The sequence below is a fragment of the Apteryx rowi genome, unplaced genomic scaffold (genome assembly GCF_003343035.1).
Source record: "Apteryx rowi isolate R43461 unplaced genomic scaffold, aptRow1 scaffold_142, whole genome shotgun sequence".
Lineage (NCBI taxonomy): Eukaryota > Metazoa > Chordata > Aves > Apterygiformes > Apterygidae > Apteryx > Apteryx rowi.
The window spans coordinates 198893-223750 of record NW_020447664.1 but is presented as its reverse complement, the minus strand read 5'-3'; the positions used below and the strand labels follow the sequence as shown (position 1 = coordinate 223750).

Here is a 24858-nt window from a genome sequence, read left to right as displayed (position 1 = left end):
TTGCATTGCAGATTAACCTTGGATTCCCACCTTTCTATACCTTCTGCTTGGGTACAGATGGCAGGATTGGGCCCTGCTGGGTTGCGGGAGCAGAATGAACCAATTTGAGGAATCAAAAAGCCTCACAGCTGCCCTCCTGGGTGCAAGTCCTCCCTGTTCCTGGCCATGCATGTGTGCTGCACCAACATACACCTTGACCAGCTGTAACCAAATCACCGCTCTTTACAAAAGCTGACTTATGCTTTATCGCAGACACCCACACGGACCTACTGGGTGTGAGATGCAAACCCCACCACATGCATTTACCAAAACCTGAGGAGCAGGATGTGTTTTGTTTGAATGCTGTTTTCTCCTTCATGTTGGAGGGTGCACTGAGCAACCCTGCAGGGGCCCAGGGAGCCCAGGCAGGGCAGAGCCCAGTATTATCAAGGGTCGCTGGTGCCCTCTATTGGCACAAAAAAATATAGGAGCTACCGACAGCAGGAGTGGGATGTGCCACCCAGGATGGGGTGGAGGGCACCTCTTTTGGCTGCAAGTGTTGGGACAGAGCTGAGCCTGGCAGCTCCCATGCAACCACCCATGCTGACTGTAATAAGAGCTGAATGGGTTTAGCTTTGCAGAGAGTAGGCTCTTGAGTTGTAGATACTGGCTTGGCCAGTCCTTGTGTGCACCCCCCAACTGTCTCCTAGAACAGCCAAACTCACCATGGTTCAGGTGTCATTGGCATCCACACAGGGTAAGAATGACTACTCCACACTTGACTCCTTCATCTCCTAAAGGAACTGCCGCCCCAGCCAGAGGATTTCAGATCATCTGAAGATATTGTTCTTGCTTTCCTAATTAGCAACAAGGACACATCTGAAACACTCCATAGAAACAATGCCCAGGTTTCCTAAGTAAATCCTACATGTGCATAATAACCCATTCTTTCTTTAAAAAAGCAGTGCAGCATTGCCATATGCCCAAGCCTAACGCCGTGACACACACAGTAGCACTGAGTAGTGTTCACTCAGAAAAGGGTTCAGCCCCTATTGCCCCAGGTCAGTAAAGGGCTGCCATTCACAAAGAATTTCTCACAATGAAAAACAGCTGCATGTTTCAGCACCAGTGCTTGGCTTGTCCGAGCATTGTGCTGGGCCTGGCCTAGGACCGTACTGAGGCCTTGCAGCACTGTAAGCACGGCTACCAGGGACCGCTGGGGCTGGTCTCCCCCACTCTCCCACCTTCACCTGGCAAGCAAGGCCAGCAGCCAGAGGGACAGAGACCACTTTGACAGGGTGGCTGCCAAGATTTCAGAGTGCCTTCCTCGTGCCCCCTGCCGTGTCAGTGYGCTCATTCATCATCACCCAGAGCTGGTCACTCATCCACTATCTGCTGGGGTAAGCATTTCAAAGCATGCAGGTATTACAATAGTACAGTTATCACCTTAAAATTTAATATATTAAACCAGGGTCTTAACTGGAGCAGATAGATTTAACTCTGTTCAGAGAAGAATGGACATCAGCAGGAACTGGTTGGTTTCTGCCTCTGCAGTAATGGTCAGCTGTAAGTTGTGTGGACATCACAAAGCAATACTATGGAAAATGACCACTCTGAATTTATCATGGTTAATTATTATTTTAATAATAACAACTTATTTAGCACCTATCAAAAAGAACTTCTTCAAGGTCTATAAATGTTCATGTAATTAAGTCCTAACATTAATGGTTATTGGAGATGAAAGAAAAATTGCTACCTGGTCAACTCAGTATAATTTTTAATTCTTTGTGAATTCTCTCTGGAGAAAAAGCAATTTCTCCACATTTGTTACTAAAAACAGCTGCAACAATTGCAAGCCTTGTTTGCTTGTTAACTTTTTGCTAATATTGCAGCACAAGAGTTTCAAATACAGCAATTACGTGCCCTATTTTTTTCTACAATTCAGCAAATTGTAATCAGGAATCATCTCAGTATCATACAGAAAATCTCTCCTCCTAAAACCACCCTGCAATGCTTTCTTCAAATCCCCTGAACACTCGTGCCTCCAAAGACGTCATCCTAGCTGTGGGAATTACAGGTTAAGGAGCTATAGACAGCTGAGGCAATTCACCAGGCACTGTGAATGAACATCAAGCAAATATCCTGCAGTGCTCTGCCTCGAGCACAAACAACCCTCCCTAGAAGTTGGAGTTCTATCTGAGAGGGCAAAAGGACTGAGTTTTTCACCAAAGAAGAACCGGTTGTTCTCACCGGGACTTGACAACCCCCTAGGCCTTGCAAACACCCCAGGGCAGGGGCTTGGATGCCGGAGCAGGCGGAGCAGGGGCAGTGCGGAGCGCTGCCATGCTATGCAGGAGCAGTGGCTCAGTGTGGCTGATGTGCCCAGGTGCAAAAGAGGAATAGGGCCTGTCCAGGCAACTGCTAGTTCTCTCTTCCTATCGTCCTTATCTCTGTGAGCCAGCTTCAGGTCACTTGGACCTCTSGGCACAGCAAAGGTTGCTGCCTCCACATCCATCAGGCTGCTGGATGAAGTCTGGGCACTAGGGTTTCCAGAGAGATCTTGGCCCAAATGCTACAGCTCTGTCCTCAGACTTGCCATGTGCTGGCAAATTCAGCCTCTTTGGCCCCAAAGGCTCTGACTGTAAAGTGACAATGAGGATCCTACTCCCGGTGTTTTGAAGCACCCAGGGTAAAGTCCTGTATGGGCCAAAGTATATCTATAGTACAGTGATATACATTCAGGCTGTCTTAAATTCTGCATCATTGCTCCAGCATTCAGTCATGCAGCAGAAATCCAGGGTAATAGAGCAATCTGGCCTGTTCTCTGGATTCTTACCACAGTAACTGAGAGCAGACCTGGACCATACATTTGTAAAGCTAGCTGATACACTAGCCCCCAGCCCTGCAAGGTACTGTGTGCAGACAGACCCTCTCTGCAGGCCGCACTGCTCACAGTGGAGGCGAGCACCGTCAGTCCACGTAGCCTGCCTTAGGAACTCCTGCGTCAGCGCAGTCCATTTTCTTTAACAATCCCATTTCCTTTTCCTGAATTTCTGGAAAGAGACTGGCATTTCTCCAGGCTTCTCTCTCCAAAGTGTAGCCTACACATGGAAATAAAAACACTTAGAAAGGGATTGGTCACACTAATTGGCTGAACACCTCCAGCAGTGCTGAGACACACAAAGAGCAGAAAGAGGTGTGGAGCTTCACACCTTCTCTAGTAACTGCAAAGACTGTCTGTTTCCAGTGCAAGGTATGTTTGCTTGCTCCCACATCCCTTCATCCCCTGCAAAGCTGTGGGACAGGGACTGTCTGAGCTCCCAGGCCAGACAGAGCCCCATGTATGCTAAGGGACAACAAGGYCTAGGAAGGATTGGTTTCATGACAAGCCCCGTGTAGGAGCATGGCACACACAACATTCTGCCCACCGTAGGCCACACAGACATGTAGAACTCCTTGCAGTGGCTCCAATCTCAGCTAGACCCAGTATATGCTAATATAATAAATGACACACAGTGTAACTGCATTGGGCAAGCAGGGAGCCTGATCTTGTAACAGTGGACATCCCCTGCATCTGTGCAGGTAGGAACTGGCAAACTGCTGCAAGGTCTTGTTGYGGCATTGCAATAGCATCTTCAGGAYTCCTGTGTGTGGCTCCACCTGGATCCCTCTCTCCCCAAAATACATTGGAAATGTCCCCTCCAGAGGGCTCATCCATTGCACTGATTTACTCTCCTCAGTCTCAAGCAAGTTTTAAAACAAAGAGGAGATGTCAGAGGAAAGCAAAACCCTGGCAAGAACAGTTATTCTGAAAACTGTTCCATGATTTGTTTGAACTTTCAGGGACATGAGTGAGAATTACAATTAAAATGAACCGAAAATAAAAATATTACAAAAAAACTGGATGAAGTCTTTGAATGAGGTTTGCCACAGGGTCACAGGCACTTCAAGGGATGTTTAAGGAAAATGCTATTGGCTTGCAGATGTTACAAGACAACTTTGCTGTGCTTTTCTGAGGCTAGAAAGTCAACCAGTGACCCAAAGGAAAGCTATAAAAAAATGAAGCTGGTAGTCAGCAAGCAGAGTGCTCTAGTCTCTTAGGATGCTTTCCATCTGAGTGGGACAGTCAGGCCAGGTCATCCCTAAACATATATTTTTAGGACAATGTTCAAGAAAACTATGTTTTTCAAAATAAAATTTCACTTTACCAGCAATATTTTCCATGCCTGCTTCTTTCAAAGTAATATGCTAAATATAGCCTTTGACCAGTGCAATTTATTCTGCTTGAGCCTGTCTTTCTTCTTTAAAGTAGGATTTATATACCAGCTCAACCTTTTTAAAGGGTTTTAGATTCACAGGTTAAACATACTTTCAAAACAGATATCTCCCCATGGCAGGTAGGGGAAAGCACAGAATTCGTGATATTTTAGTCACACCAGGAAGATCAATGGATGATTTTATGCTTTTCTGTGGAGAAGGCACGTCAGGGAAAAAAAATCACATATATCGATTCCCAGGCATCAGAGAAATGAATAATAGGGTGAAATGTCCTACGTAAGTTCTTTGCAGGTCTTACGAAAGCTGCTTGCCAAGGAAATGTAGCTGTGCATGTAGGCTGCGATTATGCTAAAGAGGCACTAAATTAGTACATTACATGCTCCATTTAGCACTACTGTGCAAAATCTGAGAGTGCTAATACATTTTGTTTCTAGGGTCAAGAATCATTAAAGAATGGATTTGTGGTCATTCATTAGCCAGGAAATTAAAGTTTGACAGCTGCTTTTCAGTTCTGATTTCTCTTAAATGGCAGTATTATATTAGAAGGTTTTTTCCTTTTTTTTTTCCTTCCTTTTTTATTTCCAGGCTGTAGAATGGTCATCCATAAAGCACAGTATTCAGTCATTCAGCCATACTTACTTCCTAGGATGCTCTAAGTCTTAGGAGATTATTTACAGGGGCTGACAACGTTGCTATGTGCTATTGAGAGTTATTTCTTTCTGAGCTATATGGTTGTAAATGATCCAGGTTTGGAGTTTTAACTCCACTTCTGCTAGCTTTGCATTACAAAAGAACCATACATTGTGCACTGCAGAAACAAGGCCCTGTGGTCCTCTGTGTGCCATCAGTCCCAGGAGAGCAAATGGAAGTTATGCATGTATATTTAGAGAGAATAAACCCTTTCATAAAAACAAAAGGAGGGAATAAACCAACAGGCCTCTCAACTTTAAGCAGGGCTCAAGGTAGAAGAAACCCTACTTGCCCACTAAGGGAGACACATAAAACTGTCCTCAGTAACCCTGACAATATTCCCCAGATTAGGGTCTCCATTCTGCAAAAGCGTCTACACGTGAGAAGTCTCACTGAATTCAATGGTACAACTCACATGAATACACGACATGTCGCAGACACAAGTGTTTGCCAAAGTGGCAGCCAGCTGATGAAACACATAATCCAAAGGAGAGATTAGCTGACAATCAAGATGTATTTGTTCCCCACTCTGTATCAGCAGCCACTGCAAAGTAATATATAAGCTTCCTCTTTCCTGCTTTACAGTTTACTCTTACCAAATTTATATCAACAGGGTCTTACTTCCCCCACACAAGRATGATCCTAATGAGCAGTATTTTACATCTCCATAGCATTGTTCTTCCTGAAGTGCCTCGGAGCATTTCATAAACTACAGCCAACACCTGAGCATCCTAATTTTTCTTCTGAGTTAAATCTCATTTCCTGGTGTGAATAAAACTACTTATGTGCTCAGGTCTCTGCAGAACTGGTTCCTCTCTCTCCAAAAAACAGCGCTGAAAAGGCAGCTTTGCATGGGATGGCAGCATAAAGAGGGAGGAAAAAAATGATACGTTGGGGAAAAAAAAAAAGAAAATACCCAACTGCCTGGAACCTTTCCTGCTGATCAGAGCCCATGGGCTGCTGTTTGATTAATCTCTGCATCAATACCTAAAACCCATGTAATACTCAGATATGTTACATTAATAATGCCAATGTCCAATTGGATTGGTCTCGTTATTTGTACTCCAAGAACCACTCACTCCTAGTCAGAAGAATTACGATGTGACTGACAACATTGCTAATTAACAAAACTTACAAAAATGTTATTCCACATTCCACTCGCCACAAACCACTATCCCTCTCAAGCAGACTAGCAAATAACCCCCCAAACTGACAAAGGGGTCTGACATCTGAGCAGAAACTCAAAGTACTTACAAAGAAGAAACAGACTAAATCGAGTAAATTATTMATTAGAAATTAATTCCTCTTCTATAAATTGGTAGAATAGACAGGCCATATTTTATGGTGCTAAAGCATTGCTCATTTCTAAAGACCCCATAGGCTTTGATATATTTATGCTGAATACATTTCCCTTTTACTGAAATGTGGCTGTCCCTAGAGAGCTGAGCAGCAAGCACTGAGCACTACCAGCATGACTTTGGGCTTAAGTGCCTTATCTAGCCCTGTCTCAGTCTTCCACAGCTGGGCAACCCACCCCTTGAGGATTATACAGTGGCCCTAATACACCTTACTGTTGTTGTGCTCCCAACCCCAAGCACTACAAGAAGTAGAAGCAGGGCCTTGAAATTTCAAAGCTTGAGCCTGGTTAGAAAGAACTTGGAGGTGATTCTGACTTCTGCGTGATGTGATCACAGGGTACCATCAGTGGTTACCCRCAGATTCTTCATGGTCTGAGATGTTTCTTGGCCACCGTGAATGTATTTGCATAAAATGCAGCTGATGGTCTCTTATAAACAAGTGACTCCAGGAGCTGAAGCATTCCTGAGAACAAGCAAATACCCAGAAAACACGCAAATCCTCTATAAATACCCAGATCCTCTGATAAAACCATGGGGAGATGGAGGCACACAGCTTTGGATAGCTGTCAGCCTAGATGCTTTTTAAGGCCCTGCTCTCAACTCCTACTTTTACCTGCTGGTACAATCACAGCTGAAAGTAGGCAGGGACGCAGACAGCCCTGCTGTACTGGGAYGAGCACTGCAACAGCCCCAGGTTTGGATACTGGCATGTTGTGCCCTCTTCTCTTGTTTTCTGCCATTAGCCCCATCACAGCCATTCCACTCCGATAGCATCTCCGGAGCTGAATGCCAGTCCGGGCCTCACAATGCTGGTGATTATTCTCTTGGCAGGCAGAAAAAAACCCAAATCTAATTAATGTCTCCCAAAGAACCCCACCTCCCCAACACCCTAGAAAAGATGCTGTATGAAGCAGATGTGCAAGAACAAGGTTGTGGCTGGAGAGGAGGGTGCTTGAAAAAGTTCGATGAGTCTCCTGGGCAGAGCGTTATCTCCCATTTCCTTTGAGATCCCACAAGAGACGGCCTTCCCAAAGCAACCTCTGAGGTGGCCTGTTCAGCTTTTGTCTCCCTCAGCAAAAAAATTTCTGCCCCAGTGGCTCTGAACAAGGCTTCCATTAACTCCGTCCCCGCGAGGGCAGCACGTGGAACAAAAAGCCCAACACTGCATCCCAGCCCTCAGACAAGCCTGGAAACAAATGTTGCAGGAATTTGTCAGAATAGAATCATCCGCTCAGTGTCACTGCATATATTTACCTACCTCAGCGCCTATTCAGGGCCCTTCCAAAAGGGCAATATTAACAGAGATAGATCGGACACCATTGCTATAGCAACATCACTGCAGAAAAATTATGGTTGCCCCAGCAAAAGAAATCCATTTTTTGAGAGCCACCCAAAGTCCAGGGGTACTTCTGATTTTAAAGACAGCTCCCCTTCAACTTACTTTCGTTCCCTCAGGATGAAAACATTTAAGCAACAACAACTGTGCAGTAACCTGAGTGGAAGGAAGGCGATCGGAAGATGCTCACTGCTGAAGAGATCTAGCAGAGCTGAGATGTGCAGTGCTACAAAACACATGCTTGTCAACAAAGTAAATTACTAGCCCACTGGGGGAAACTTGCAAGCTGAGAGAGCTTGTTTGATGCCATTAGGCTTGCAGCAAAAGCCAGTGCACAAAAGATATCTGGATGCTGCATCCAAAACTGGGAGGGAAAGCATAAGTAAGGGTTCCAGTTTTCATTGAATCAATAATCATTCCTTTCCTCTCCAAAAAAGTTATTGAAATAAAGTGTCTTTAAATTATGGAAAAAAGAAGGGAGAGAATAGCAAATAAAGCTGTCAGAGAGCAAGAACTGCAGGAGGAAAGTGGGATTCATTGAAATGAGAGCTAGACACTACAGAGGATATTAAAGCAAATAGCAAAAATCCCTTAACTCTAAATCAAGGGGCTGATCTGCTGTGTGGGAGGTAGAAACTAATGAGAATTTAGGTATGCCCCCAAACCAGACAAGAACAAAGCCCCAGTTTTGAATACAGGGATGTGAGCCGGAGAGCAGAGGCTGGGTGACTAATGGAAACAAGCATGAGACACAATGTCATTTGGGGAAATCAGACCCTGCAGCCTTACATCAGGATGCTGTAAGGCTGGATGCATGCATAGCAAAGCCAGCAGCAAGTCCATCTGCTCTGTCACGATGTTTCTGTTCTCATACACCGAAGTTTAAGAATAAARGGAAAAAATGATCTGGACAACCACATGCCCTGTCATTTGTCTGACTTGAGTGGTATAGCTAGGGTTTAGGACAAAAATGGAAGGATTGGCTGTCACTGTCTCTTCCAAAACAGGAAATAGGGGCATTGAATGAAGCATGTGGGACTTGGATGCAGAACAAAGAAAAGGTCATTCTGCTGGCAGTGGTACCAACTCTGTGGAAGCCCTTACTGAAGGGTGCTCTGGATGCCTGGGGATGCTGGAAAGTTTTTCTGAAGTTGTTTACTGAGCCGGAGAAGACAGGACTGCTGTAATAGCTATAAGTAGACATGGGGAGAATGAACTGGCTACAAGTGACTGGAGGGAGACTGCTAGGCTGTAAGAGAGAACTAATAGAGCACCTCATCAACAGGACTTGGAGAAGTCTTCTTCAGTGTTGTCTGTCATGACCTTAGAATGGAGGGTGGGAATGCCTATAAAATCTGTCACGGAAAAAAAAATCTGGAGGCACTGTCAAGAGGGAAGGACACTGTGATAAGACAGAAGACAAGAAAACTGAATGGTTACAAGGACTGGRGGAAGATAAAACTCATAATCATGCATTTAGGTAGCAACAGCAGGAATTTCTGCAGATGCCTGGGCACTCTGTTGGAAATAGAAGCTGGAAGAGCCTTCCAAGAGGAGCAAGACAAGAGAAAGAAAATATGCTATTTTTGAGAGGGAATGTCACCAGCTGCAATTGTAGATCCTTGCTACAGGACCTGGACTCATCCCCGTCCTAGCTCTGCATTTCTGGAGCAGAGGATGGACTGGTAGACCATTTTAGCTACACAGAGAGAGAGAAGAGAAGAGACACAGCAGCTGTCACTCTAGGAACTGCTTTTACTTAGAGGCACTTAGTGCAAGAGCCTAGAATCCCCATTTATAATGCTGTTGTAAGAATTGGGTCTGGCTGACTTGCTGACCGCAACCACGGCCTCTGTGTTTTCCCTACTCTTCTGCTGGATTCCTGCAGATTGAGCTGCCAGCCCTTGTGCTGCATAAAGGGGCCAGCAGAGCCCCTGCACATCATCACACCTGCAGTCTCTCTTCTCCCCTGCAACTCTTCAGCGGGGACTGCAGGGTGCTTTAGGGTTGCCCTGGGAGAAACGCAGCACACCTTCTTACTCCCTGCAGGGCAAAGTCATTCCAAGACTCCCAGAAGTCATGGGGCAGTGTTTGGCTGAGTGCTGCTCTATATGCTGAGACTGGACAACAGAGAAGTTAAACAGAGAAGAGGGTGATTTTTATGCCTGTGGCATGACCCAAAATTTAGCTACTGGTAATGCTTTCAGTTTTGTAAATACATTTGGAGGTCTAGGCATCAGGTGCTGAATTTATAAATCTGGTGCGAGAAGCAGTTCTGGAAGGTAGGCAGTCCGGCAGCCTCACAGACACTTTCACTTCATGATTCTTGACAATTTACAGCACTGATCTGCATTAAAACCAAAGGAGAATGCTTGAAATAGCGCCATAATTATGCTGCAGAGAAGCCTCAAGATGACCTTCCATTAACATCTGCTCCGCACTGAAGGCTGAGCATCAATTCACACTAGGATGAAAGCTACACTTGTAGCTATGTTTAATATGCCAGAGAGCTCAGCACACCCCTGCTATCCTGGCTGCAGTTTTGTCCACCTGCACACAAACATCCTAGTGAAGGCATTCTGAATGACAGAGAAGACTCAACAACCTCTACCAGAGGGCTGTCCAGGTGGACACTGGAAGGAAAGGCCCTGAAGCATGCATCTGAGCTGTGACTTCATACATTGACTTTCTCCCACTGTAGTTCCAGGTCTTTACTGGAAAGGGCTGCTCTGCCTGTCCAAGCTCCAGCTGGAAAGTAGACCTGTCCAGCTGAAATACCACTGGAAATGCTAATGCTTATCAAGTGTGTTTAAGCCTTAGGAAGGCAGGAGCTAAGTGAGTTCAGATGAGTAAGGGAAGTCTACTTCTAAGATACGTCTGTCCAGTTATATTTCAAGTATATTTGCAATGATATATATTGTGGGATGGCCCCAGCAATGAGAAAAGACATACTGTAATATATTTGCACTTGATGATTTTACTAAGGTGGACATGCAAAGGTGCCTCCTCTTGCTTGTTTTGAGTCTCCCACTCAGTAATTTCATTTGATAATCTGTAAGAGGGGGTACAGATCATGGTCACCCTCTGTTCACCTTGCTCGTGCAATAAAAAAATGCTTTTTCAACAGAGGTCAAGCAAATGATTCTGCATTGCTATGAAAGTAGCCTTTCTTTCCTCATGGCCCTTCATAAAGAAATGAGTTTTCAAAGTGATGTGACTGCAGGACAGCCATGTGCAGAGTCCTCATTCAGGGGATAGTGGCATATACACAGAGTGAAACAGCAGGACCAAAGTCTCCAAAACTTCTGCAGACAGAGCCCAGGACACATATCCAGCACCCCCCCACACCACAGCCCCACTCAGCTGCCAGTATCTGCCTTCCTACACCTGCCATTTCAGGGACTGCCAGCAGATCAGCTGCGGTCCCCTCCTGCCTGTGACTGTGTGCCTGCCGCTCTCCAAGGATTGGGTCCCCGTGCATCCTCCTCCAGGGCTCCCCACTCTCACAGCCACACCAGATTGCTCCCTCTGCTTGCTCCTCTTCCCTGCCAGGGCACCGTGCTCCCCCAGCTCCATGGTGCTGTGCCCAGCATCAGTGAACTCCTTGCCTAGAGCTCTGGGACTCGCCGAGCAGAGAGAACGAAACAGGTAGCAGGAAACTCCAGGAGAAAACCCCACCACATCACTTGTGAGACCTCATATCCACGGCCAATGAGCAATCAGAGTTCAGAACAACAGGGACCAACCTCTAGACACCTGCTAAATGCTTTTAAGGATCAGCATGGTCCTAAGACATGCTCCCTTCTTGGTCTCTGTTTCTGCCCTGCCAGATTTCCTGAATAACCTTCTCTGCACAGTGATTCTCTCAGTCCCAATGGTAAGAAATATTTAAGAGACTGATGCTGCATGTGATAAACAGCATGACCCTTGGCAGCAGTAAGCCAGACCCTTCCCCTCAGCTGTGACCACAGCGTCTCCATATTAAGCTCTTCATGTCATTAAGTGGCCCCACTGGGAACAGCAGGAAGCATGATTGGGAAAGTTAATGAATATCTACAGCATTACAAGGAAAAGTTCAATGAATCAATGCCTCGTGCCTTATTCCCATGGCCATGACCTTTCCCCATTAGTAACAGGAGAGAGTTTGAAATGGCAGAAACCTTCCCTTCTCCTCTTTCCCCCTCAAAGGGTCTGTACTCCTAAGCACTGATTCCTGCTTGCAGGCCACAAAGGTGACTCTGGCTGACTTGCTGCACTAGCGCACCCCTTGGGCCAGTTGCCACCCCAATGCTGCACACACCAGAAGCTGGGACTGATGCTGGCTCTACCATGCATCCCTTCTGCCAGCCGGCAGTAGCTATGCTCACACCCATGACAGAAAACAAGTCATCAGTGGGCACCAAGGCTCAGGAGTGCAGCCAGCAGGAGATAGGCAGAAGGGGTGGATTAGCAGATTTTAGGCTGCTTTAGGAAAACCCAGAAAGGATGTGTAAGACACCAGCTTGCACAGATGAGAATGGAGAGAGGGACAAGCAGGTTTGACCTATTGAAATGAAGATCTGAGGCACAGGTTCAAAGTGTACCACAGGAACCCAGGTGCATGGCCAGGGGATTAGGAAAAGCCTTTACGCCTGTCCCCATTCCCTCACAGCTGGATTCATACACCAGTCAAATAGCTCACAGTGGCAGCAGGGATAGGGGGAGGGAAGGGATCAGGGGGATGAAGTTTCATGACTGTTCCAAGATGATGAAGACAGAGACGCAGCCACATACAGTCACATATTAGACACAGCCACAAACAGTCACCCTCTGCAACTGCCATGGTGTCTCTCGCACAGGTCCCTGTGCTGCTGCACAGCTCTGGGGAACAGTGACTGCCTGAGGGCAAGGGTTGTCTATGGGAATAGACCTATGCTTTTTTCTGCTGGGTTAGTAGGCCACACCACAGGGACATTTAGGTTGCCATCTGCAGGAAGAAACATTGGTGAAAAAAATGGAAAATTGGTTGAGATTTGCCCGTACTTCAGGTATATACCAGGAAAACAAGTCTGTGAGCCTRTATCACTCAACTATGTTAAACTTTATACTTAACAGTCATTCAGCCACATGCTAGGGCGGTATATGCGTGTACCTATCAATGGCAGAAAAGCACCTCCAAGGCTGTCTGCCAGGAGTTATTCTACCACATAGGCCCTGATTTTCCCCTGTTCTTCTTAGTACCAATATTTTTCCATTGAAAGCAGTGGCAAGAACTCTACATAATGAAATCATTTTGTATTTCTTCATATAGCTGTTAGCCTGCGGGTTTTGGGTAAACTAGCAGGTCGCCTGTGGAAATAGAGCAAAAAGCAAACTCAAAATATGTCCTATTTCTATACATTTGAAAGTTTAGAGGACTTCAAAACAATTCCTTCTGTTGCAGTTTTGAGGAGCCCATTTCTGATGCAGTCCATTATCTGGGGCCATGAGGGATCACGCTTGGGCTAAGAGACTCAGTTCAGGCAGCCTTCAGGCGCAGTGGAGAATCCAGTGGCAGGGAAGTTTGTCTGTAAGGATAATAGTTCCCTCTACATCACGGATGGTATGAGAGCTCAAGTGTTCATGTAGGACAGCACTGAGGGTGACACAGCAGTAATAAGGTTTTATAAGAGGGTGGATCAAAGGAGTTGTGGACCTTTAGGGTTTTCTAGCAGGTTGGGCAGGAATCTTAGTGGCACACTTGATGCAGGTCCCAGGACATTAGTACCAGTCTGAGCAGCACTGTCAGCCCCATCCTCTCCCAGCCATCTGTCCCCAGCAGTCTACTACTTCTTGCAGAGGACTACCAACAATAGCTGCCTTCGGCAAAAAAGAGATGAAAAATCACAGGTTTGTCTCAGATCCCCAGGTATGCATGTTAGGCAGTCACAGCAATCCCCTCCTAGGCTGCTATGCTTTCGACAGCAAAAAAAGGGGGAGCTGGGGTATGTGGCTGTCTTGTAAGCCTGTCTGCATCCCAAAGCAAGATAACAATTCACCTGTGAAAACAGTTAACACTTCCCGCCTTGCCTTTCCTCAGGCACAAACCCAAACCACAGCTCCTGTTCTCTCCAAACCCTTTTCCTCCTCACCAGCCCATTGGTGCCCCTTAGTCCTCCAAGCTTCTTCCCACTGTCCCCAAGGGTCACCTGCATCACTGAGTTGACTTAACATAGGCAGGATGTGCTCCTGTCACTTGCTCAGTGTCAGATGCAGACACTGTTACTGAGGTGGTGACTATGTCTGCTCCTCACAAGAGAGCTTTTCCCAAGTAACCTGTCTGGTGACTTACAGAGCCAGTATGAGGAGCCTGGGAGGAGGGTGTAGCTAGGGACTGCCTGGTATCAAACAAACATCCAGGTGCCTGTGATGGGCATGTTCTGGCCTTGCCACCAGGCAAGTTTAACCACCAAGGATTTAACAACTCAGAGTGTCAACCTGACAGTACTTTCCCCTCAGATGGAAAAGCCCAGCACAAGAGACTGCAAAGCAACCCTTTGTACCAGCCTAGCATCTCCCATGCCAGGAGGGCCTCAGGTCTCCCTAGGAGCAGGGGACATAGTGAAGACATCTATCTTCATCTCTCTGCTGCAAAGCACAATGAGGGAACCAGTTAGCAATAGCTCACACCAAAATCTGCCTTTAACAACAATACAGAGACCAGTGCTGTTCCAGTGGTGCCCCTCTCCCTTCATAAACACCTTGAGAACCAAGAACAATGCTGGGTTCAGGAGCCCAGCTCCAGCTCATGCTGCCTCATTATCTTCTAAGCCTTGTTTCGTCTTTGTCTCTGAAGTAGATGGTAAACTCTGGGGGCAGTGACCATGACTGAGTTCACAGAGTGCCAGGCAACTGTTGGAGTTCAGTTAATGATGAGACAACTCCCACAGACCTATTGTCTTAAGTGGGAGTTTTGGCTAAGCAAAGACTTCAGGGATTTACCCAATAATAAGTCAGTAATTCAGGATGCACTTAAAGACACATTCAATGTGCCTTTGCAGCAACATCCTTGGGAAGCGAGTATTTGTGCTCCAGAGCACAACTGCAAGGAAGTCTAATATTAATTAGGAGGCAAACTCAAGGGTCCTGAATAGGCCCTTATAACAAAAGATCTTTCATTGAATAACTGTAGAGGAGTGCAATGCCAAAGTCTTCATGCCAAAGTAACAATAAATGAACTGCAATTAATGTCTTCAAGACCAGTCTGTAAACTCAAACTTAGCTTAAACAAAACAAGAAACTTCTAAAACATGTTTAAAAAACTGTAGGAGGAAAAAAGAATGAATATAAACTAAAATAAAATACACAGGTTGATTCAACCTGTTTTAGCTGATAAACGGCATGGTACTTGTTCTGTGCCAAAGTGACACTTGACCTCTATATATCTTCTTAATGAAGTCAGCAGAGAAAGACACCCAGTGAGCCTTTGTAACACTGCAAGCGAGTTGCAAGCTGGGCTTCACTAATGGGAGCTGTCATTTGKTTTTTTCCAGGTCACAAACTAAGAAGAGCAATTAAATCAAATTGGAGGCTGTACAGATTGGCGCAAGCCTCAATAGACCAGGTACCTAAATCATTAAAGACATAGTTCTTTTCCATGATAAATTGTTGAGGAGAGTGAAACATGCTGCTGGTCATTAATCTAGGCTAATCAGCTTGAAAGCTGGGTTGTTTTATTTAGTAATTAACTGGTTATTTGAAAAAAATGATACATGGCCTATAGAGCTGCCATCCAGCAGATAATAATGCAGAGCAGTGGGGAATCTCTTGAGGGCAATTCATGCCTTTTCAATTATAGCCATTGGCAAACTCTGAAAAATGGCTCTAGGTTTGTATTGACACATAGTAAAGAAAAACACTCCAATGAACATAGCAGGCATCTTGTTGCATGCTGGTAATTGCTCTGGCCTGCTCCTTACACAAATGGCACTACAGCGAACCAAACATTTTGGAAGTGTCCTTCTCCYTATCCCTTGGATTTACAGTCTGCTGGAATTGGAAAAAAAGAGCTGCTGTGAGAAGGTGACCAGATCTGCAATAACAGGGGGTCCCAGCATACTCTTTCACAGGTATGGGTTACTCCATAGGTGCCATGTCTCCTCACTCCAATGCACTGTAACCAGTCTGGACTTCTCCAGTGCTCCATGGGATCCCCATCTGGCTGAGACTAATTGCAATCTAAGCAAAGAAGCTGCAAGCATTTTCCTCCTCCCTGTCCCCTGCTGAGCAGGGACACAAGTCAATCAATCTGTGCTGTTCCACATGTTTAATGATGGACTAAATGCACAGGACTGGCCTGACTCCTTCAGTGCTGCCGCAAGATCAAAGTGAGAAAGTTTGTCCTCTTTGCAAGAAAACACTGAAGGAACAATGTGGTTATCCTCTGTTTGGGAGGAACCAGCCAGTCCTATCTGCCATGTCAGTGAAAGGGCCATGTCCTCCAGGCCCAGCCACAGTTCTGACAAGCTTTTTATAGTCAGCCTTTTCAGTCACTTTGCCCAGGGACACCTAATTCCCTCACCCAAGTTATGTAGGCAGCAGTTGGTTATCCTCATGCAGGGGCTGGTGGCAGTGACAATGGGCTCGTTCATCTCAGAAAATTTGTAACCAAATAACCATCTCTTGTGGATAGAGACAGGTATCTCGGCCTCACCAACACTTGCTTCCAGGTGTCCACCAAAAGCCACCTAAATGCAGGGATCGTGTAGGTAAACCACATGTCCCCAGAATGGATTTTTGCCCTTTGTTAAATGCAAATAACAGCATTTTCCTGGAAAAATTCCATTTCTCCTATGGATAAATCCTATGGATAAATCCCATAGAAGAAAACTCCATTGAGGGATACTGGATACAGAGACAACAGCTCTGGCTCAGGAAGTTCCTGAACCACAAGTTGCTGGCAGACTACACTGGAGTATCATACACACTTGTCCTGTTTTTCACTCTACCCTAGGCATGTGCTGCTGGCCACTGTTAGAGACAGGATACTGGGCTAACCAGTGATCTGATGCAGCATGACTGCTCTTTTGTTAGGTATGTTCTCTCGAGATTTAGAGGAAAAGAAATGTGTGGCTGAGAGAGCAGCAATAGAAATCCAGGCTGGAGGGAAAAGCAGTACCATTAGCAGGCTAGGTAAGCACTGGGCAGATGGACAGACATGCTGCTCAGTCACTGTATCAGTTGGCTAACTGTACTTCAAAAATATTTGCTCTTTTGAGAACCTTTGATGGAGATTTTGGAGGCAGGAGGAGAAAAGAAAGAGCCCGTTCAATGGGGCAGGAAGCAGCATCCACCATGCACACAAAGCTTGCAGACACAGGCTGCACGGGGTTATTAAACCTGATTGTGGGAGTTGGGAGAGCCCCAGAGCCAGCAGCATCCCACGGTGCAAACCAAGCAAGCACTAGCCAGCTTAAAAAAGCACCCGTTAATGAAAAACTTTACCAGGAAAGCAGATCACATCAAGGCCACACAGAAGTCTCAGATCCTTTAAGCTGCACTTTGAAGACCAGCAGTGACAGACCGACAGATAAAGGCAAGGTCACAGGCCATCAAGACCCCCTCCAACATACCGTGCAGCTGAGTTGGAAAAAAGAAGAAAAATCATTGTTGCTATTTGACTAAACATTACAAACTAAAAATAGCTGAGTATCTCTGACTAGGAGAATTCCCAAGGCTTACAATTCTTGCCACTTGGGGTCCAATTTTTCTCTCTTTTATTATGGGCATTAGGTTTTGGACAATACCAGGGCTACAGAGGGCATATGTTAAGTTAGTCTGAGCCTGCACCACGCGAACCTTTGCACCCTGTAGGCTACTTTATTGAATATTTCTGTCTCCAAATGAGCTGTAAAGGTTGTGGTTGTTCTGGCGGCAGCCAGCACAGCTCCCATTAACACATGTTTCGTGAGTATAATTTTCAATGGTATTAATAATTATCCTCATAAAAGTCCACGAGGGGAACTTAATGGACTAGACTGTTTTTATTTCCATGAAATTCCTGCTCTTTTAAAAGCTCTCCATGCCTGGACTTAATATTTTCTACTTTCAAACCTGAACCAACTGTTTCGAGACATAAACTTTCTTACTTAACCGTGCTAGTGCCAAACAGAAAATAAAGCGATCTAAAGTTCTGCCAGGCCCTGCAAGTTGGGTTGAAAAAGTCAGAGATGAAAGAGGTGCACCTGCCATTCACCCTCAAATGACTGGGGTGGGACTTTGGATAATCACTAGCTCTGAGCAAGGTGGKTTTTTTTGACTGCACCAAAGATCTAAATAGCCATTGGGATTGTCCAGTGCAAGGCCTATTCCATGAGGGATGGGAAATGTCTGGCTATAGCCACAACAGACATAAAATCATGATCCAGTTTCAGACCAGGGCCTGGGGTCAGGTAGCAGCAGGAGTCCCTACTGCTGCCTCTGTTTGGCTCATTCAGCCACTGTCTTAGTTTCCATTACCAAAGTAGGGTACTGTCTCTGTGGGCACAGAAAATTCTGAGTATTGAAAACCAACAGCACAAAGTATTATGGCTGATGCTGGCAGAGTCTGCTTAGAAACCCAGCTCCAGTAACTGTGCTCACAAGAGGAGGGAACAGAATTACTAACCTCTATGTTCAACATTCAGTCATAATTAAGACACTTTGGGGAAACGCATCCAATTCAGGACAGCTCCTAATTCAGTAGATAAAAGGTAGAATGAGATCTGAGGATTGGAAGCTGCAGCACAAACTTAGTCAAAGAAGGGTGGCAGTGTTTATCAATGAGGGTAATAAACATAGAAAACTTACCTGGGGACAAGACCCATCATTCAGGATTGTTAAATCAGCCCTGGACATTTGTTTCTTGCAGGTCTCCTTTGGTCCGATCACAAGTTAGTAATGAAAGTTTCCAGTGAAATTAACTGCTTACGTGATAGCAGAAAGACAGAACAGACGGTCAAAGAGGCCCATTCTGGCCTCACCATCTATGTATCTACCAAGCAGTAGGAATTGAAACACTCACAGCAAACGCTTACAAGCAGGTCATGGATCTTTATTTGTTCCCTGATGTCTCTCAAATTGCCCAGGACAACCTGTTAGAAGAAAATAAGGAAAAAATCTAAAAGGTAAAAGTACTTATTTTCTTTATGAAGTATTTATCTTGCACTGGAAAATGGCCTTGTAAAAAAAAACAAGAAAAAGCACAAAAACTGGGATTGGCTCAAGTATTTCATGCCAAAGGATCATTGAACTCAAATTTCCAGTGSCAGCAGAAACAAACAGCAGGAAAAACTTCACTTAAGTCAGTGGACCCACACCCAAGCAATACCAAGCAACCTTGAAAATCCAAGATTAATGTTGACAGAACAAACCAAGACGACCATCAATATGCATTACACCTCAGAACTCTCTCCTATTGACCAAGCAAACACCTCACCTCAGATACATCTCAGACCTAACAGGTTTGTTTTCAATTTATTATAAATTAAGTCTGTGTGTTTTATCTTAAAAATGTTTGCTTGAAATGCTTACACAGCCAGCTGGCCAATTCTTTTCTCTTTACTCTCACCTAAAAACCACGGTATTGCATGTAGGTGTTTGACTGGGACAGCCTTTCCTAAATTAATCCTGCCCCTGTTCTTCACTACTGTAATTGCAAGAAAACTCCACAGCATTGTGGAATCACAGCTACGACTGAGCAAAATACAACTAAGCGGAGTGATATTCTGGGGGACCTAAAAAACTGAATACTGGGAAAATTACTGAAAAAAGAGGAATTCCACATAGACTTGAGAATTTATGCCACAGTTTTCCTAAAAAAGTTTTTGACATAAGCCTGGACATACTTAGCACATTTCCTCAGTCCTCTATCACTTAACATGATGCGATTCCAAGGGAATCCTTTTGTCTCTTTACTCTAAATTAAGGCTTACATACAGGAAAGCTATTTCCGAAAGGGCTAAGAGAAAGGGGATTTCAACCACAGCATACTTCAATAGTGAGGCATTTCCAGAGAAAAAGGCATTACCAAAGCAATGAGTTTAGAGTTCTAATAAGCAAAAGAAGCCACCCTTGTATTTTTCATCAGCCACGTGGGTTTGTACAATTAAAACTCAATAGTTTCTTCCAGGGCTTTGTTGAGGTCCCAAATAGCCCTATGTAAGTGTTCAGTGTGGCATATCATGCCTATTCTCTTTTCTCTGCAGGTTTGTCTGCCTAATGTAGCTCCTCTACTCCATGAAAAACTGTTTCTCCCTGCCTATTGGAAAGGAGTTGTGGTTTTGCTTGGCTGCACTTGAGTAGCATTTCTGACGATGTCCAGGGTCAGGTGTTGGTAAACTACCAGCAATACTTAGTTCAGGTCACATTGAAGCCTTTGTTAAGAAAGTGTTTCCTTAAAGCAGATGGCAATTTTTACACTAGCATTTACCATATAATTATTGGGCCCAAGAAACCTGACAAATCCTGGAAAAACATACATTTAGGAGGTTCAGAAATGAACTTTTTTGATAGAGAAAATGTTTTGTTGAGGGATTTCTAGCCAATTCTCATTCTAAAATAAACTGTGCATGTAACAGCCAGTCCAGTCAACACTTCCAAGCTGAATGCTTACACTACACACTGTTYCTCTGCATTTGGCTTAACATTTGCTTTTTCTTTCTTTGAGGGGGAGCTGTCGGGGCTACTTAGAGTGAAGACTGAAGAGTTCTTCTCCATTAAAAATCCTGATTATCAGTTGCTGAAAAAACAAAACATAACTGGTCATGATAAAATTTGTTATGCCAATAGCTGCTTCCAGATGATTTTACTTTTGTTGATGAAGACATAGTGAAAATGTTGAGAATCTGTAGATTTTCTGTACTTAGGAACCTGGACTTTAGATTTATAAAGAGAGAACAACATTTCTCAATATTTTATTAACACAAAATTTGCTTTTTGTTAGGTCAAGATACAGTCTGGATTATTTTGAGTACTAAATTTGAAGCCAATAGTTTCTGAAGGACCAGAGATCATGAACCGATGCTAGGCAATAGGGATAGTCCCAGCTTGTAGTATACATACATCCAGTGCCAGAAGAGGCCATGCACCAGATCTTTTAAACAAATAACCTAATATATTAAATTTATATAAATATTTWAAATGTTGTCCACTTTGATAACAGCACTCAGCTGTCCATCTGTACAAGGATGGTAGTTCATTACCGTGCAAGAAGTCCCACTCCAAAGCCTCAACAGGGAGGAGGGCTGATGCCAGTTGTATTTGGCCTGATGAGTTAGCAGGAGCTAACAGGGAAGCTGGAAGATGCTGCCTCGCACAGGGTCCAAGTTGTTCCCCCACTTACTTCACTCTAAGAGCCCACAGGCTCCAGCTGGACCTTTCTGGGAACTGCTTCCTTCACACAGGAAACTGGGATCTGCAAGTTAGTTGCAAATCTCATTCTCTAATGTACAAAAAAGTGTATGGGAACTATGTTATCAAAAAGCAAAAATCACCTGAGCTGAGCTTATTGTAAAAAAGAAATAGTATCAGCTTTGAACATGTGAGAAAGCCAGCCACCTGAAATGGACAAGGAAAACGAGCTTTTGCTGTACGCAGCTTTGGCAGGCTTGCACAGAACAACAGCCAGTTCAGCTGTCTACACTTACAGGTAGACATGAAAATACTGCAGCTTTACAAGACGGAGAGGCTTTTCTCTCATATAAAGCTGATGACTGTGAGCTTCCTTTGTCCACTTACCAACTATTGTTGCAAAATAGAAAAAAATAAATTGTTTGTTCTTGCAAAAGCAAAAACTGGTCTGCCTTCTTCCTCCTGGCTGGGATTTCAGTAAAGGCCAGCACAGAGAAAGCTTTGTTCTCCCCTGAGAGTTCAAGACAGTTTCGTTCAGGGGATACAGAGGCTTCAGCAGCTGCTTTCTGGTCAAAGGAACCTCATAAACAATAGGTGAATCATCCCCAAAAGCAGTCAGTTGACATCAGCCACAAAAGCTTCCAGCTCCATGATCAACAAGCCTCTCTGTACTAATATAGGAAGAATTACAGTGTATTTTCCTGAAGCATGGAGCTTCCTCTCTCCCTTCTGCTGGGAACACAGTTAAATCCCCTCGCCCTGTCTCTGTGAATTACCAAAGACAAGTCTGTTAAATAGCAAAATGCAGACAGTAGATCATAGGCCTTGTCCCTTCTCAGCACCTGTCTGAGAACTGCATGCTGACCTCTTCCTTATTCTTTGACCTTAGGCTTCTTTTTAGCCTGTGACTGCATTAACCCCAAAGGCAAGGCTGTTGTCTTTTCTGAGACACAAAGGAAAAGGAAATATCAATAGTTCAATGCAATAAGGCAGTAAGCAGCACAGGCTATACCTATCTGTGTGTCCAGTAGGGGTATAAGAAGCTGTAGTTTTATTTCTGAATGCATCTGTGGAGGGGATCAATCTAGAAAAGCAGGGTCCAACAGTCCACAAAGGCTACCTTTCTCTGCAGATTCAGCTTTGGGTTAATGCTTCATATGTAATATCTTAACTACAGCAGGATACTTTTCAAACAGATTCACTGGCATCTATCTTTTCTACCATTTTATCTCGCAAACTGTGGCCTAAATAAATATTCCATGCAGCCCACGTGCAAAATAAAAATTGTAGGTGAAAGCAGAGATGTGCAGCAAAATAAAGTCAGATCTGCTTTAATCCTCACCCAGAACTTAGATATGAAATAAACAGAGAAGCATTGGTGAAGAAAGACCAAAGGTAGCATGGAAAAAAACTTAATGATATCATTCTTCTGGGGCACATTTCCACTGAACTGCACACAGCTGAACTACTCTAGTCAGATCCAGAGTGATTATTCTCATGTTGTTAGCAAACAAGTGAGCCAGAGATGATAGTGGAGCAGAAGAGAAGGACCGTGAAATGAAACTATGGAGGCTGGGACTAAAATGACCCTGAACCTTCACAGAAGTTGGGGCTGAAGTTTAACTTTGAAGTGAGGGCAGGCGAGAGGCAAGGATCGATGTTCTGTTCAGGTAACAAGATGTGTGTGGTGGAACTTTTTGTCGGCTGCATCTTGGCTCAAAACCATTTTGTCTCTTCCAACATGCTATCACAAAAGAGAGAAGAAAAAGTAACAGTGGGCCTTCAACAAGGAATATCCCTATCAGAGAGACTAGCATTAACTGTACTAACCCACAGCGATTTTTTTCTGCCGTGTATTATTCTCCATTATCAAGCTTTTGAAGCCTAATCTGGACTCCTCAGTGTAAACCTGCAGAATAATAAAGGAGTAGGAAAGATAGCTTTCCAGAACAGAAAACAACTCCTCCAACAGCAGCTTAGCCAATGCCCTCCAGTGTTTGCAGGAAGAGAGTGGCTTGTTTCAGTGTGAGTTTGGAGTAACCATAGCAGAAAAAGGATGTTTGGTTTCAGAGAGCAGGCAGTAAGTTCATATTGGCAGAGCAAACACTTGCAACTCCAGATCACAACATCCCTTGTTGTTTACAGAGTGTGTTATGCCAGAATCAGACGCAAAGATGCACTTCATGGTAACAAAAGAGGACAACGCCATTATCCTGCAATTGTCAACAGTGTTACAGTGCTGAAGACTTTAGTTCAATATTTGCTAAGCAGTAAAATGAGCAATGCCTGTCAGTTTGTTGACTTAGATGCATCAGTTACTAGAAAAACTAAATTGAGTAGACAGCAGTTCAGTTTTGACTGCTGGGGACTGAATTCCAACCGTAGAAATAAGTGCTATTGAGTTACATTCAGATTAACAAGAAAACTGTTGAAAACTTGTTCGGATGCTCTGTCACCAGACTAGAGCAAACAAGTGTCATTATGTTGAGACACTTTCAAATTAAGTGTAACATCAGTTTTGTCAGAGCCAGGCACTACAAATGCTGCAGACTGAAATTCGAAGAGGGATTTTAAAATGCTGTAAGCATCTTTCCTGGAAAGGGTGAAAACGTTATGAAAGAGTTGCCTTCACCTTAATGCAGAATGATCACTGCAGCTTCACTGACAGATGTTCTGCAAGCTTAAGGCTACAGTAAATGTTGGCATAGTAATACATTTGTACCAAACTATACTTCTGTTCACAGTCAGCTATGTCTCAGTGCAGCCAGAAAGGCTGCAGCTGTCTATCCCTTTCGGGAAGGCTAATGAACCTGGAAAAGTAACTGCCCCTCTCTAAGGCAAGGGCAGGTAAACAAGAAGGGTTAGTAGACCAGTTGTGCCCTGTCCAGGGTAAGTGGCACAGTTCCTAGACTGCGAGCAGGCTAAGGGTCCTTCCCTTGGGTTCAGTGTGAAGCCTCCCACTGTTAAATCACTTTATTATTTATTCACGGCTGCAATCAGTTTATGGGAGAATGAAAAGCCCGTAGAATGGGGTTGTGCCAGATCACAGGACAGAGAGAGAGTTTTGCAAGGGCTTGACTGGTGAAACCTACTATAAACAGTGCCTTTGTGTTTCACTTGGAGATGCGAGGAAAATATTTTTTCCTGTCCTGCTCAAGGAAACTAACTTTCATAAGGATATCCCCTACCACTCACTCTCCTGTAACATGGTGTCCTGCATCACATACTGTGACTGTTTCCGTTYCCAACTGCATGGAATCTAGATACTGTGTGTTTACTAACTAGTAAACACACAGAAACAGGCATCACAAATCCCTAGTATAATTAAGGGCAGAGTACCCCCAGTTGGCTTCATCCCATGCTTTCTTAAGACAATGCACATATGTCACAGAGATTCCTCTCCAGCTTATCCAAGCTCTAAGAAAGGCTTTTCTTTAGGTTTTAAAAGAGGCCTCAGATGCTAAGATACCATTCTGTTTTCTTAAGTAATGTCACAAGACTTCTTGTTTGGCCACACAGTAGCTCTTTAGAAATGAAAGGGAGAGATCGTGCTTCTGCTCGGGACAAGTGGCAAAAACACTGCAAAATCTTTTTTATAAAGAATGGAAAAAAAAAAAAAAGAAGAGGAAAAAAAGATCAGGAACTCAGTTCAGTCACTCTGGGAACCCAGCCTTTATATACTGTTTACTAAAAGGATGATCTGGGAAACAGGGTGAAGGGCAAATGTGTGCATTAGATCTCACCTGCTGATCCTCAGAAGTCATGAATATTCTTATAATCCCTGTCTCTTGGCCCAACAGGCTACAAGCCTTTTCATCACAAAACTTAATTTCACTGAGGATCCAGGAGATGTTCTTAAGTCCAGCAAGT

At 44.4% G+C, this 24858-nt stretch overlaps 1 long non-coding RNA gene across 2 annotated transcripts in view; it reads right to left on the bottom strand.

The window, feature by feature from the left end:
• LOC112962136 overlaps positions 1-24858 on the bottom strand; it is a 52580-nt gene that overhangs the window by 21094 nt on the left and 6628 nt on the right. For both annotated transcript variants that reach the window (XR_003252211.1, XR_003252212.1), the window contains 5 exons: positions 18662-18731; positions 18448-18560; positions 18266-18331; positions 17104-17238; positions 705-836 (listed from right to left, as the gene is read on the bottom strand). This is a non-coding gene — a long non-coding RNA (uncharacterized LOC112962136). The remainder of the gene's footprint in view (positions 1-704; positions 837-17103; positions 17239-18265; positions 18332-18447; positions 18561-18661; positions 18732-24858) is intronic.